Source organism: Pan paniscus, chromosome 2, assembly GCF_029289425.2.
Source record: "Pan paniscus chromosome 2, NHGRI_mPanPan1-v2.0_pri, whole genome shotgun sequence".
Classification (NCBI taxonomy): Eukaryota; Metazoa; Chordata; class Mammalia; order Primates; family Hominidae; genus Pan; species Pan paniscus.
The window spans coordinates 70,754,700-70,770,495 of NC_085926.1; the positions used below are offsets into that span (position 1 = coordinate 70,754,700).

General features: G+C 36.9%; 1 non-coding gene across 1 annotated transcript; it reads left to right on the top strand.

Annotated features, from left to right (window-relative positions):
* Positions 1-12,443: 12,443 nt before the first annotated feature.
* Positions 12,444-12,546, top strand: LOC112439361 (U6 spliceosomal RNA). The gene has a single exon (XR_003027659.1). It is a non-coding gene; the product is annotated as a U6 spliceosomal RNA (small nuclear RNA).
* The last annotated feature ends 3,250 nt before the right edge of the window (positions 12,547-15,796 follow it).

Here is a 15,796-nt window from a genome sequence, read left to right on the forward strand (position 1 = left end):
GATAATTATTTGTCTTGGAGTTGCTCTTCTCGAGGAGTATCTTTGTGGCATTCTCTGTATTTCCTGAATTTGAATGTTGGCCTGCCTTTCCAGATTGGGGAAATTCTCCTGGAGAATATCCTGCAGGGTGTTTTCCAACTGGGTTCCATTCTCCCCATCACTTTCAGATATACCAATCAGACGTAGATTTGGTCTTTTCACATAGTCCCATATTTCTTGGGCGCTTTATTCGTTCCTTTTTATTCTTTTTTCTCTAAACTTCTCTTCTCACTTCATTTCATTCATTTGATCTTCCATCACTGATACCCTTTCTTCCAGTTGATCGAATCGGCTACTGAGGCTTGTGCATTTGTCACGCAGTTCTTGTGCCATGGTTTTCAGCTCCATCAGGTACTTTAAGGACTTCTCTGCATTGGTTATTCTAGTTAGTCATTCGTCTAATCTTTTTTCAAAGTTTTTAACTTCTTTGCCATGGGTTCGAACTTTCTCCTTTAGCTCGGAGAAGTTTGATCGTCTGAAGCCTTTTTCGAAAAATCTCAACTCGTCAAAGTCATTCTCCATCCATCTTTGTTCTGTTGCTGGTGAGGAGCTGCGTTCCTTTGGAGGAGGAGAGGCACTCTGATTTTTAGAATTTTCCCTTTTTCTGCTCTGTTTTTTCCCCATCTTTATGGTTTTATCCACCTTTGGTCTTTGATGATGGTGACGTACAGATGGGGTTTTGGTGTGGATGTCCTTTCTGTTAGTTTTCCTTCTAATGGCCAGGACCCTCAGCTGCAGGTCTGTTGGAGTTCACCGGTGGTCCACTCCAGACCCTGTTTGCCTGGGAATCAGCAGCGGAGGCTGCAGAACAGCAAATATTGGTGAACAGCAAACGTTGCTGCCTGATCGTTCCTCTGGAAGTTTTGTCTCAGAGGGGTACCCAGCCATGTGATGAGTCAGTCTGCCCCTAGTGGGGGATGCCTCCCAGTTAGGCTACTCGGGGGTCAGGGACCCACTTGAGGAGGCAGTCTGTCCATTCTCAGATCTCAAGCTGCATGCTGGGAGAACCACTACTGTCTTCCAATCTTAGTTGGAAATGCAGAAATCATCCATCTTCTGTGTCACTCACTCTGGGAGCTGTAGACTGAAGCTGTTCCTAATTGGCCATCTTGGAATGGCCCCTTAGCTGAAGTTTTCCATCACCACTTCAGCGGGGAAGGCAGAAGCAATGTTTTGTCACTGCCAAATGAGATAGCAGTCCACGTTCTTAACTTGGCCTTTGTTGATGCTAGAGGTGATGGTAGGCTCCACATTATTGCCGGGTGGGGATGGAAGTCTCAGATTCCCATGTAATGTCCAGCAACACAGTGGGGATGAGGGTTGAGGTGTCTCATGACTACTCAGTAAGGATAAAAATCTGGGCTCTCTACTCAGCCTAGTGGTAGTGTTGGGGAGCCTCATTACAGTCTCACAAAAGTGGGCATCTAGGCTCCCCACTTTATCTTTGCTGGTGTGGGTCAGGTGAGACCACATTTTTTTCAATGGTGTTTGGCTGGAATAGAATGGTTATTTTCTACAAGTTTTCTGGTAGGCTGCCATCTCCTAATCCTTTGACAAGATAGTAGACTTTTGTTTGGGATTGCTTTTCTTTTTTCTGGGCCCATTGGCAGTGCCGGATTGCTGGCTTCTTCAGCTCCAAATCTGGGATATATGACACAAAAAGGAAGCCCTGGAAATTCACTTCCATCTTATTCCTTAAATCCTAAAGTCCCTACCTGGTCTATCTTCTTTACTCCACTTTTCAGGGGTCTATGGAATAGAGAAAACCACATCTGCCTGTCTTCCCAGAAGTAAAAGTTCATGGATCTTTAATAGGTAGATGAAGACCTCAGAGAAAGATCCTATTTTTGAGGATCTGACCCCCTACATTTTATTTTAGCTAGTAATTAAATAATCCTACTAACAGTACTCAGAACTATCGGTAACTAATAAGTAAATAACTCAGGTCTACTCACACAGGGCACCCATCATAATCTCCTATTTACTTACCCCAGGCCCTCAACAACGGTCTGTATCTTTGACACTGTCCATTTAACTAAGATACTCTTCTCTAATAAAAGAGAACATATCCCTGGTCTATATCCCTGATTAAACCTCCAATATTCTTGGAGGATATTATTTAGCCCTGGTTATATACATACTGTTAATTTGTTAATCAGACTACAACATCCAATATTTGCCACTTTTATCCAAATGATTCCAAACTCTGCTTCAGAAGTCAGTTTGGAGAAAACACTCAGAATAGCTCAATCCACTTTCAAGTCTTTAATTACTATTTACAGAAATCACCCAAATGATGGCTCCAGCTTAGAGTTCTCTTTTGTTTTCCAGCACTATCTATCTACCTGGCCACCTGAACTTGAAGTCTGTTTCTTCAATCTCACTATCGCCCAACCTAACCAATGACACTCTCTTCCCTATCCCTAGCCAACAAACCTAGTTATTCTCTAATGTTTCCCCTATACGGGAATGAGGAGCACCATTCAGGCAGTTAACAAGACAGAAACTGGCAGCCATCTTTGGCTATTTCTTTTCTCTTGACCCATATTCTCAGTAGTATAATGTTTAACAACAAGTTATCTTAAAAAATAATAATAGTGTATACATACATATTTAGATTTATCATAGATAGTATTGATATAAAACTATAGCACACAGTTTATGAATAATAATAAAATATACAATACCCTTTATTGTAAATTTCATATAGCATATTGATTCTCACAGAATACTTTCATTGTTTTTTGCCAAACTCTTAGATCCATAGCCAACTTATTGTTGCAACTAACGGACGAGAGTATTTCTGACACGTGTGTTGGTTGATCATTTCCTTTACATTAAAGAGTAAGACGAGGGTGAAACAATAAAAACATATGCTGAAATTTTATTGTTTTGTCCATAATGTGAAAGACTTCTTTGATGGATCAAATGATTGTTTTTACACACTGGAAGAATATTTTCTCTATTTCATGTGATTTAACAATGAGACATCTACAGACATGACACACTTAAATTTAATCTGAATCATTGACACTTTCTCCATCACTTGCTTAAGTCTAGAAAATCAACAGTGCAATAAATCAAGCCCTTAGTTATAGTACTTGACAATTACCAAGGAAGAAATCCTCCCACCGTAGCTGATTTCAAGCTACCAATATGACATAACTGAATGTGAATTGGAAAGATTTGTGCGATAATACACCAACATATAGTATTTCACCAAAAAACACCACAGATATAAATAATCTCAAGAGTTAGCTAATAGCAAAATGTAGTGAAATAATTAGGAATGAATGGCTTTTGAGTACTTATTACCCTTGTTTTGATGTAATTTATTATAAGTTTATATAATTTAATTTTTAATATCTGTGCTTACAACCAACTCACAGAATTTCTGAAAATTTAAAATCAGCTCTTGCAAATCAGTGTGAGCCAGGTTTAGCTGTAAGTATCCAATCTAGAGCCTGATGATTCTATCTAAAAAAAAAAAAATACCTTAAAACCAGTTTACTTTTCTTCATTTCTGCCATCATCTCCCTAGTCTGTGTTTTCATTGTTTTTTTACTGGACCCTCAAAATAGCCTCTTGTTTTTCTACATCTACATTTAACCCTTCCCAACTTGTTCTTCAAGTTTCAGCCAGTGTAATTTTCTTAAAATGCCAATATGATTTTGTTGACCAATGCATTTATTAATTGGTTTATTTAGCAAATGATTATTGAGTTTTAAGTCCTAGGCACAGTTTTAGTGGATTAGGATAAATGTGTGAGCAAAGGATAACAATTGCTTCCCTCACGTAGAGTACATATGACTTGCATAGGAGGGCCAGGGTATAGACAATGTGCAAAACATAACAAATAAATTGTACTGAAAATCAGAAGGTAATGAGTGCTATGGGGAGAAAAAATGCAAAGCAAGGTAAAAGTAGATATGGTAGGGAAGTTACAGTATTAAGTCTGGTGCTCAGGGTATGCCTGATAGACAAGATGACATTTGAGAAAGGACTTGAATAAGATAAGGATTAGCCATTTGGATTTCAGGGGGAAATAGCCAGTGGGCACAGAGACCAGTGTAGCTAGAGCACCATGAGCAGTGGATAGGGGTGAAAAAAAGTTAAGTTGGAGAGCTACAGAGAAAATAACATGGAGGTTCCTGCAGGTGATTGTAAAGACTTCAGCTTTTACCCTGATTGAAATAGGGAATCATCACAGGGTTTTGAACAGAATAGTGTCAAACTTTTGAAGCAGATCACTCTTGCTTAAAATCCTTCAGTGTCTTCCCATTGTTCTTTAGGTAAAATCTAGCATTCTTCACATAGCCCTTCAAGCCCAACAGAATGTGGTCTTTGTGTCATCTCACCATACTGATCTCTTGCTTCTCTCTTCCTCCCTCCTGTTTCTTCCAGTCCTTGAATGGGGTGCTACTCTCTACATCAGACAGAGCCTCCATCAGACACTCATAGCTACCTGAACTTGTCCTTCATAATAATACTTTCATACTAAATGGTTGATTGTGATTTCATGATCAGTTGTTAATTGTATATGTTGCCTACCTGCACTGCTCTTCCCTGCTGGAAAGGAAGCTAGATTTAAGCAGCGATATTGTATCTTTTGTTCACTGATGTATCTCAAAGAATTAAACCAGTGCTTGGGACATAGTAGACAAATATCAATTGAATGAATGAATGTCTTATATATTAATATATTCCCAGTGTTTAACCCGGGGTCTATTCCATGATAGACATTCTGTAATTTTTTTGTAGAATGAATAGATAATCAAATGGATGGATGAATGAATAGATGATTGAATGAGTGAAAATAATGAATAAGTGAATGATGTATATTTCTATTATATTCCCAGTACTGAACTCAAAAGTCTGGCTTGTGGTAGCACATTCTGCATTTTTTTTTTTTTTTGCTGTTGAGTGAATAGATAACTGAATAGATGGATGAATAGATGTTTGAATGTGTGAAAATATGGAAGGACTGAATAAACAAATGAATAAATGAATCATTTTTAGTCAAGTCGGAAGAGTTTCCGTCTTCCAAGAAGAATATCTCTTCTGCCCAGAGTGGGTCACTTGATCGGCCCATTAGTTCTCTATTTGGTTTCCTGCCATGGATATATTTTGAAGAACATTTTTATTAGCTTTGGAGTCACTTGCAATGTACTCTTGAATTCTCTTTTGGCTTGCCTGCATTCTTGTTCACACCTGACCTGCCGTAGTTTGCGGATCTCCCTGGTTTCCTTACTTGGGCCACATTTCCAAGTGTCCCTTTGATCTCTGGCACATACTTTTGCTAGGCTTCCAGTAAGGTGTTTTTAAACAGTCTCCAGATTTCCTGTGGCTTATTGACTTTTTAAATTATTCCTTTCATTTGTTTTTCCTAACCAGTGCCTACACTTGTTCTTAGGTTCCTTTTATAAAATTGAGTAACCACATGATATATAAATGTTCTCTCCCAGCCCAGAATGGTCACAGTGTTGTGATCACTCAGAGATACTTTTTCTTCCAGGTCCTGCCCACCACTCAAAGCCAAGTCTAAAATATTTTTCTTCCTTAATAATTCTAAAAGGCATTTTTCTAAGAGGAGATCATTTATCTTATCCAATAATATATTTGTAATCTATATGTGAACCCTGAATAAATTAGTCTCCAAGAAAGTACAGAGCATGCTGCGTATATGTGCTGTAGAATGAGTGTGTGTGTGTGTGTGTGTGTATACCGCATAAAGTAAAGGTACTTTAAAAACGATCTCATTTCTAAGTTGGAAAGTCTCTAATCATGATAACTCCTTTACAGAAACTAAAATCTATTCAAATAGGAGTCAGAAAACGTTTTTGGTTCCCATCTACACAGATCAAATGCTAGTTTGTCTCTTTGTTGTCCTATTTTCTCCTACCAAAGCCTATTTGAAGAAAGGAGTTCAGCAACCTAAGAGAAATAGAAATCATTTAACATAACGAAAAAGTCGCTTTCAGTTTTTTTAACCAAACATTTCATCAGTCAGGATTTTTCCTACCAAAGATGTTTATTTTCAGCCATTTGCTTTATTTGGCTAAAAGGTACGTTCTTTGCTACATTTATTAGGCATGTGTATGCTACTCAAACTAGAGATCACAGAGTTTTCTTCTGCAAATTTTTACCAGACTAAAGTGAACCAAAGAATATGTTAGAAATTTGAGCCTATAGTGCATATATACTTCTCGCAAATATTTTAGCAGACTGTCTGTTTCTCAAAAATTTTATATGATAAAACACATCATCAGTGTTTACTCAGATTCTAGGTTGTGGTGCAAATGTAATAGATTTTGTCTTAAATAGTGAAAACTGGAAATACACCTTTTTCCACTTCAAACTTTTGAATTCGTCAAGTTATAATGAAGAAGCTTTAAAGATTTGGTGATATGTTTTCCACCCATGATATTGACATATGCACATAATTACCTTTTTTTTTCTTTTTGATACAATTTCATTATTTGTCATGCTGGCTGTGGCATACCAATAAAGCCAAAATATCATATTAGAATTCATGACAGTTTTCACATTGTATTATCAATATGTGGAAATAATTGTCTGCTCTGAGATTAAATTACATTATTGTGTATCTTTTTCATGCCTAATAAATAATGATGGATGGCTTTTATTTTCATCACCACCTGCAACCATTTAGTCACCCCTTGATTGTTGAAGATAAAATAATAAAAGGCAAGTGTTATGTTGCAAGCAGAAGAATGTAGTCAAAACAGTTGTATGTTCCTTGTTTCCATTTGCATTATTTGAGTCCCTAAAGAGCAACGCATGGTGGTCTATAAAAGATAGCAACCTGGGAGAAACATGGCAAACAGTTCACGTAAATGAGGGGAGAAAGTGGGAAAATATTTTTTTCTAGTAGAACAATAATTATTTCTTGGTGCACGATTCTTAATCTGAAAATGAGTTTTTTGTTCTGCTGTGCAAATCAGTTACGTGCAATTAGAATGCAAAGCAGAGGCACATCTTACTGTTTAGCCTTTTTAAATAGAAATGAAAACAGCCCAGAAATTGTAGCAAAGTTGAAAATGCATGCTAGGTAATTTTGAAATCCAAAGACATAAAACCATGCATAATAAAAAGGCCACTCTAAACTCATTACATTTTTTGAAATTGGCAATTGGAAGGCTTAATTTTAAAATTAGAACTTGCATGTTTGGAAACTTATTAACTGTATTTTGAATGGTCAAGTCCATTGCCAATGTTAAAGTGTGTTTTGTTTACAATTCCACTGCCTCATAATTTGGTTTTATCTATGTCAGACCTGCTCAGATGCTTTTTTTTAATTGTTCAACATTATGCTTAAGCAAAATTGATTCACCTTTTCTGGTGAAACTTTCGAATTAAAATTATAATCAGCAAATGCTGTGAGTCTTAAGGGGAACAGAATTGCCTTGGAGGTTTATGATACTATTATATTTCATCTCGGAAGAATGTCAAGCTTTTTTACAAAATAAATATATGGTGTTTATAATGGAAACTAGTCATTTGATCATTTCAGTTATAACAGTGAGGTAAGAAAGCAAACTGTAGACAAAATCTTTTTTGATATTTGGTTATGAGTCACAGGTTGACTCTTTACAGAACAGTTTCACATGTTTGGCTCTATTATCTTTAAATCAAAAGATGACAATCTCAAGCATAGCAGAGACTCAGACCAAAATCCAAAGGTAATCCTATCAAATGTCAAGTTACTGCAGAGAAATGGCTTGAAAAATAGGCCAGTGGTCCATTATTTGATGAACCCCAAGTGAATGCATAAGCTTGCGAGTCTGTCTTTCGCCGGGTGTTCTATTAATGTTCTTCCCAATTGTTTTAGAGCATTCATTTAAAAACAGAGGGGCCTTTCCCTTGTTTATGGCTGTTTTGCTATCTGACTACCCATCTCCCTCTATAATTAAATGCCACGAATAAAATAATAATAAACATAATTTTATTTGTACCATTACTCACTGCAGAAATTACATCTTTACATTTCCTATGAGAATCAAAGAGCAGTCATTCCTCCTTCCTTCACATTTGAGAGAGCTGTGTAGAAGTCGCAGGCTTTTCTAGATTCTCTGAGCCTGGGGGGGAATTTTGTGGGTTAGCAACCTTTGAGACAAATTATTTTGCAGTGTGTACATATATACCTATCTTCCCTTGATGATCAAGATTTTACCTGGCCCATGTAAACACCTTGGAAGACTAATTCTATAAAACAGACTTGCATAAAAATCACCCACAACTTGAAACTGGGACATCTATCTGTGGGCATAACGCCATACACTCTAAAGAAAGTAAGCTTTAGCACATGCTGCAAAACTCTTCTAATTAGAAGCCCCTGCTAGTCTTTTGTCCCTCAGTGCTCAGTGGAAGTTCTAAGAATCCAAAGCTTTACCCAAATGTACCTTGCCCCAAGCATCCTGATCTCACTCCCTGGTAACAGGAAGTTCCAGAATGACATCCTCATGGAATTGTTTTATTTTTCTCTTGCATTATCTCTCGTCTGTTGTGATTTTCTTCAGCCAAAGTCTCCCTGACATGACCTACCAAAAAAGAAAACATGTTGAATAACTGCACCATAAATACACAAAATGGAAACGCTGAACTAGCTCCATTAAAATAAATCATTCTTAGTACTGTAAACTGTTTTGTTTTAATTTCACACTTTCTATCATCCTAGTGGTTTGCTAGTTCTAATAATGTTTCTGGAGTCTGTGCTACATATATGAAGACATTCAGGAGTTTTTAACAAACACCAAAATTATTAACTTTCCTGCCTTATGTATTTGCAAGAAGGGGATGTATGAACAAAATAACTTATATCCAAGCATGCAGCTGAAATATTGGAACGTGAAAACTCCCCTGCCATTAACAGTTAATAGTTCAGTGCTCTGGGGTAACAGCAGTTGCTCTGCACTTCTCAGAAAAACGTTTGGGAAAAAATACTTTGGACTAATAAAATTAACGTTAGAATGACAACAAATTTCAACATCTGTGAAGCTTTTGGGGAACTTTCAACTCTTACAAATAATATATGCAATTTTATAATTTTTAGGCAATGTACCTATTATAAAGGCAATTTTTAACATCAAAGGAAAAATTGCTTTATCTAAAATGTATACTCAATATTCAAAGCATTACCACAAGATAAGTAATTTTGGACAAAGATTCTTAAAACTACTAACTGAGCAGTAAATATTTGTTCAATTGGACATTCTAAATGTTGAAATGTGTTAGTCATTTTGGTTGAACTAATACAGTACAATGAGATTGCTTTCACTTTTCCAGCAGCCTTCTTAAGTCATGTTAGTGTTTAAAAACTAGTCCTGGGCTCCAGAAAACACTGTGTTAGGGAAGGAAAAACAGACTCTTTGGCTAGAGTTATGGAAGGAGGGTGGAACCTTATGAGTTACATGACTACATAAGATGTAGGCAATTTTATTTTGGCAACAAATTCAGGCTTTTGCATTGGGTTTTTTCTTAGACTGTTAATTCAAATACACATGCACGAATCTCCTACGAAAGGAAAGATTCTTACTCATCTGCAGAGCATAGATAACGATTAATTGTTCCATTTCATCTTTCAGGCTACAGTACTATGAGTTTAGGAACTCTGCAAACTGCGAAATGATCTGCCCCAGGGGACGTGACTAGGATCACAATGTAATTACTCAAAAAATGGACTCAGATCATATCCCAAATCTACATGAAGAGAGGTATATGCTTGATAAATAGTAAAGATGATGTCAAAGATCAGCTTTCTCCCTCTTGTGGAATGTTCAGCACTCTCAGTTGTCTTCACAATATTATATATAAAGCACCTAGAACATAGAACCTTATGTGATGATCATTTCTCAGGTGAAATAGTGCACTCGACTATCCAACTATTTCATTGGCTAGATGTTTATTTGGAAACTCAAAACAAAAACGCAGAATGACTGGTGACATTTATGATATTTGCCACTGGGCCAGTGGACCTTCCTTCACGATGAAATAGGATCTCAGTCTCTAATCTGCATGTCCAGACCAAAGACAATTTGATGTAACTCCATTATAGCATATTTTAAACTTTTCTTGAAGTTCGGGAATATATCTTTCAGAATCCGTCAGTACTTCAGAAGCGTGGCTCGCCAAACCAATCAATCTAGTACAAAGTTTGTTTTTAGAATTCAAGTTCCTTGTTACTGCTTTGCAAGCAGATGTCTTCAAAGATATAATATGGTGAAGAGATTATGTGATTTTTGGGTGTAGCAATTCTGCCAGTTATAATTAAAAGGGCCAACATCCAAGTTTTGTTTTCTTTATAAACACTGCAGAGTGTGTCAGTGGCCAATCTAAAATTACCCACAGAGGAGTGTGTGCTCTCTTCTTTAGCACAAGATAATGAAGATGGTGTGTGAACGCACTATGGTTATAATAAGCTGATGGACTTGCGGTCCTACGCACAAACTTGTCCAAATGTAATTATAAGAGTTTTGAGAGAATTGTTGCTTCCTAAACTGACTAGTCAAGTGACTCAAAAGTTAATATCATCAAATTAACAGTCTGACTTTGAAGGTCTACAATTGTACCTTAGAAAATAAATACTTGCAATCAGTCATTCTTTCTTAAAGGGAAAAAGATATCTTTGAGAAGTGTCTCAATGCAGGGTAGTCTATTCAGCATTCTCTCTATGTATTGCTTCTGGAGAGGTGAATTGAGTCTGAAAATAAAAAGTAACAAAGGGCTGAGCGTCCAGCTCTTTCCCTCGTGTGTGGAGGAGAGAAGGCCAGTCTGAACCTGCGCTGGTGTTGATGTGGTTGAGAGGGTGCGTTTGTCAGGCTCTGCAGCCTGGATCACAAGGGTGAGAAATACAATCGGGGCGCTGAGAAGGAAAAGGAATATCTCAAGGTGATTACTGAATCATAAGCCTCCATAGCAGCAGTTCTCATATACAGAGAGAAAGAAAACAAGTCTATATAAAAGATTCACTATATCAACATCTCATTCTCTTGGGAACTGGAAAACAATCTGAAACAGAGGGACATGGTTGTCAGAAATCTGGGTAGATCAGAGAGGGAAGCCAAGCAGGTCTTTCTCCTTTGTGTTTTGGGCACAGTCCTTCATAAATTTTGTGGACAAACTGTGGTGTCTCCTTATCTTCCAAGTAATGAGTGTCAAAGCATCCCAGTGTCTTTTGTGGGGAGTCCTCTTACTTGGTTGCTGTGGATGAGTGACTTGCAGGTTTCCACAGGGGATTGGATGCTAGGGCAACTGATAACAAAAATCTCACTCACACCAGCCTCGTAGTTCACTGCAATCTCATTTGCTTTGGATGTTCACACTGGCCTAAGACCAATGTCTCCTGTCTCAAACTTGCCATATTGAACTACTGATCTATAATGGTTAAAAAAAAAAAAAAAAAAAAAGACACAAAGGTGAAAGTAACTAGTTTACCAAAACACCGATCATCCAAATCCCAAAAACTTTTCCTTTGCTGAACTGTTTTTATATTTCCTTTTTTCCTGAGCTATGTCTCTCTTTTTTTTTTTTTTTTTTTTGAGACGGTGTCTCACTCTGTCACCCAGGCTGGGGTGCAGTGGCACAATCTCAGCTCAGTGAAACCTCTGCCTTCTGGGCTCAGGTGATTCTCCCACCTAAGGCTCCCAAGTAGCTGGGACTACAGGTACATGCCGCCAGGCTTGGCCAATTTTTTTGTATTATTTTTGTAGAGACAAGGTTTCACCATGTTACTTAGGCTGGTCTGGAACTCCTGGACTCAAGTGATCCACCCATCTTGTCCTCCCAAAATACTGGTATTACAGGTATGAGCCACCACACCCAGCCAGGTACATGTATCTTGACAGGTGAGTCTCATATTACCACATACTCCCTTCATATAAATATAGGTACATGTTCATGTCCAATCCATTCCCCAAAATGTAGCCAGAGCAGTGTTTTTCAAAGGGCAAAGGGCAAATGTCATTCTTTAGTGTCTAAGTGAAGAGTAAAATACTTCCTCTAACCTGTACTCTTATCTAGGCTCACCTGACCCATTTCCCTTCACTCTGCCTGCTCCACCCACTCTGACCCTCTTTCATTTTGTCTCCTGCCATCTGACTTTCATGTGGTAACCACACATCTGCCCCTCTCAGCATGGAATCCTTCCTCATGGATGCCTCCCTAATGAAGTCAAATATTTCTATTTTTATGTCTGATAGGATCATGATTCTGTATGTCATAGAAAGGAGCATGGTTATAATTTTACATTTATATGTGTATCCATTGGTCAACATCTACTTCCTGGACTATAAGCTCTGTGGACTATAACCACGCCTATTTGGCTTTTTATGGTATTCCTCGAACTTATCCAATGCTTGGAAAATAACACTCAAAAATATTTCAGAGTACTCAGTTCAAAGCACATATACTAAAATTGGAACAATACGGAGATTAGCACGGCCTCTGCACAAGGATGACACGCAAATTTGTGGAACATTCTATATTTTTCTGTCACGTGTTCTCAAATGTAGGAGCTAAAAAAAAGTTGACCTTATGGAAATAGAGAGTAGAGTGATCATTACCAGAGAGGCCAGGGAGGGTACTGAGGAGGTGGTGGGGATGAAGATTGGTTAGTCAGTGGATCTACACTTGAGTTAGATAGAAGGAATAACATCAATGTTCAGTAACATAATAGAGCAAGTACAATTAAAAATAATTTATTGTATATTTTAAAATAACTATAGAAGTAGAATTGGAATGTTCCTAACACAAAGAAATAATAAGTGTTTGAGGTGATGGATATTCTAATTACCCTAATTTGATCATTACCCACTCTCTGCCTGTATCAAATTATTGCATATACCCCACAAATATGTACTACTATGTATTCATGAAAATTAAAATTTAAAATATTAAAATTTAAAAAAAATTTCTGAGATGAGGGAATAAATGTCCAGACACATTTCAATTAAGTTGTCATATGTTACAAAGGCCATATTTCTATATTATATACTATATAATATCTGGTGGAACTCCTAAAGAATATAGTTGGGGATTTCTCTAACTATTACACTATCATTACTAATCAGGTTAAGTAACCCTAGTTGTTGAAACACACAGTCCCAGCATTTCAGCAGATTAACATAACAGAGGGTGATGTTTCACCCTTGGCACAGTCAAATTTGGGTTGAGAGTGTGGGGTCACTCTGCTCCACAGAGTCATACATGGACCCAGGCTCCTTACTTCTACTGTTCAGACCTCCCTTAAGTCTCAGAATCCTCCCTAGATTCTTGAGATCTATCATCCAACAAGCGAAGAAAGAGAGGAGTGAGACCTGGAAGTGGCTATATCACTCTGTCCACATTCTATTGGCCAAAACATCATTGTACGATCCCATCTGGTTGCAAGGTAGGTTGGGAAATGTGGCCTTCCTAGTGCTACCCATCATTTTGGTTTAGCTCCAGTTAGGTAAGATGACTAAAATTTGCCAGCAGTTACTAGATACTCCAAAAACTATATTATCAGCAAGGAAGGGAGAACAGTACTCAAAACCAAACTCTCAAGTAAGGAAAGTGCCAACATTAAATGGACTGATTTAGTGGTATTGTGTCTGTCTAGGAATGTGCTACATGGTTTGGTAAATACAGTTTTCCTACAGCAGAGAATCTCAAAACAAGTACATTTTAAAAATGAACTTTGAAGAATCAGCTGGAGGGTATACAGATTTTCATATTCACTTTAGGATTTTTCATTTTCATATTGTACTAGTTAATGTGCCAAAATGAAAATAGCTTTCCACAAAATGGAAGTTACACTATAAAGTTGGAAATGGTATTATCTGCTGCTGAATTGCAATGGAATCTCAAAAGGAGTGATGTAACTATGGAAGCAGGATCTTCTCCTTGAATGTTTCGCTAAGATTCTGTCAAACAGATCAGGAAAACGGAATATATGCAAGATTGACTTTTCAATCAACAAGCACAAAAAGGCCCTGGTAGATAAATCAGTTGAAAGAGAACATATACAATGACTGACTGGCAGTATTGTAAGACACCATTTGAGGTTTGACATTGAAGATATTCTTGAAGAATAATTTATCTGAGAAAAGATCAACTTGCTCTATAGAAGTGCCAAATTTAGAGTTATCCTACTTAATGCATCAACATCAACCTTAATATTTGGGAAGGTTTTTCTCTTTTAATTTAAGTTGTTCCTTCAAGAAAATATGTAGCATGGACCTATTTTTGCTCTTTGATGTACAAAGCAGACATTAAATTGGATTTCAGATTCAGTGACAGAGGCGGACTAAGATTAAACACCAAGGTCGTCTATGAAATTGATTGAATCATTTGTTTAATCATGGCATACCTCGCCATAGAGAAGTGCTTACCAACTTTGTGCTTTTATCTTTACTAGTCAGCAATTCATTGAATACCTTTTATTATCATTGCTTTCTTCTATTTTCAGGGCAGGAGAGGGCAGTAGGTAGCATCGTTCTTGGTCACTATTACCATCTGTCTCTCTCATTCTCTTTTTACCTCACTTCTTAGATGACAGAAGGTGACATCTCAACTAACTCCCATATTTCATTGACTCTAAGATACTGTAAATTGTAAGGCACACTATTTTTTTTTACTTACCACTAAGAAAGAAAAACATGGCTGCTTAAACTACAACGTAATGCTTTCTTATCACCTAGAATTTTTATTCTATACTTATCAAAATAACAGTTTTAAACTTTGTCACATGTTTGTATCATATTTCACGCTTGTGAAAACACAAAAAAATAAGTAAAATAAATTGGTTAAAATACCTAAAATTTCTGCATATTTATAGTTTAACCCATCCAAATTCATTTTTTACACAGTTGTTGATATTTGTGTTTTTCAATATATTCTTAAGTTCTGCACTATTTGAATATTAGCATCCTTAAATTATTATCTCCAAGACTTTCTTCCAAACTGCTGACACTCACTGCTGCAGTGAGCTTTCCTGAGCAAGCACAGGTGATAACTCTGTCACAACCACTGCCTGGTCAGCAGCAATGTTAAGGTGCTTTAAAAAAAAAAAAAAGTACATCAAGAATTTGTTAAATACAATCTGTGGTTTAAGATGCATCTGAAAATATAACCCAACAGCTTACCTCTGTTCCTTAATTGGTCTGGTGTTTTCTGAATATAAAATATAATTACCATTACATGTCTTTAGCCTTTTATGTTAATATAGGTGTTTACTTGTAAAGGACACTCCTTCCTTCTTGGTATAAACTCTTTGAATTATGATTTCAACAAATGTTTCATTCACCATCTTAATTGTAATTCACAAATTATTTTTGTGGAAACAACAAACTTCCCATGAAATTCATGTAGGTAACATATATTAAAATCTTTATGTTTCTATTTTTACTCAAACTTTGCAAGTTCAAATGTTAACTTCATCTAGCCACTCAAAGACAATGGCAGTTCAACATAGGCATTCCTCAGGTAATGTGTCATTGCATTCCTGAAGAACTGTGATTAAATCAAACATTCATAAATAGAATCATGTTTTCCTACTGTCTTAGATTTTTATATCAGAGCTGGCTTTTTTCAGCTTCTGCTAGATCTTAAACATTCTATCCTTTCTCGAAACTGGCCTTTACCTTAATCTCCTTTTCTCCTGCCCACATCTCTCTTTAAGATAAAGTTATGCAAACTTGAGCTTAATTTACTTGGGAGTGCTCAATGTTTGAAATAAGCTCCCCACAAATACTCTTGT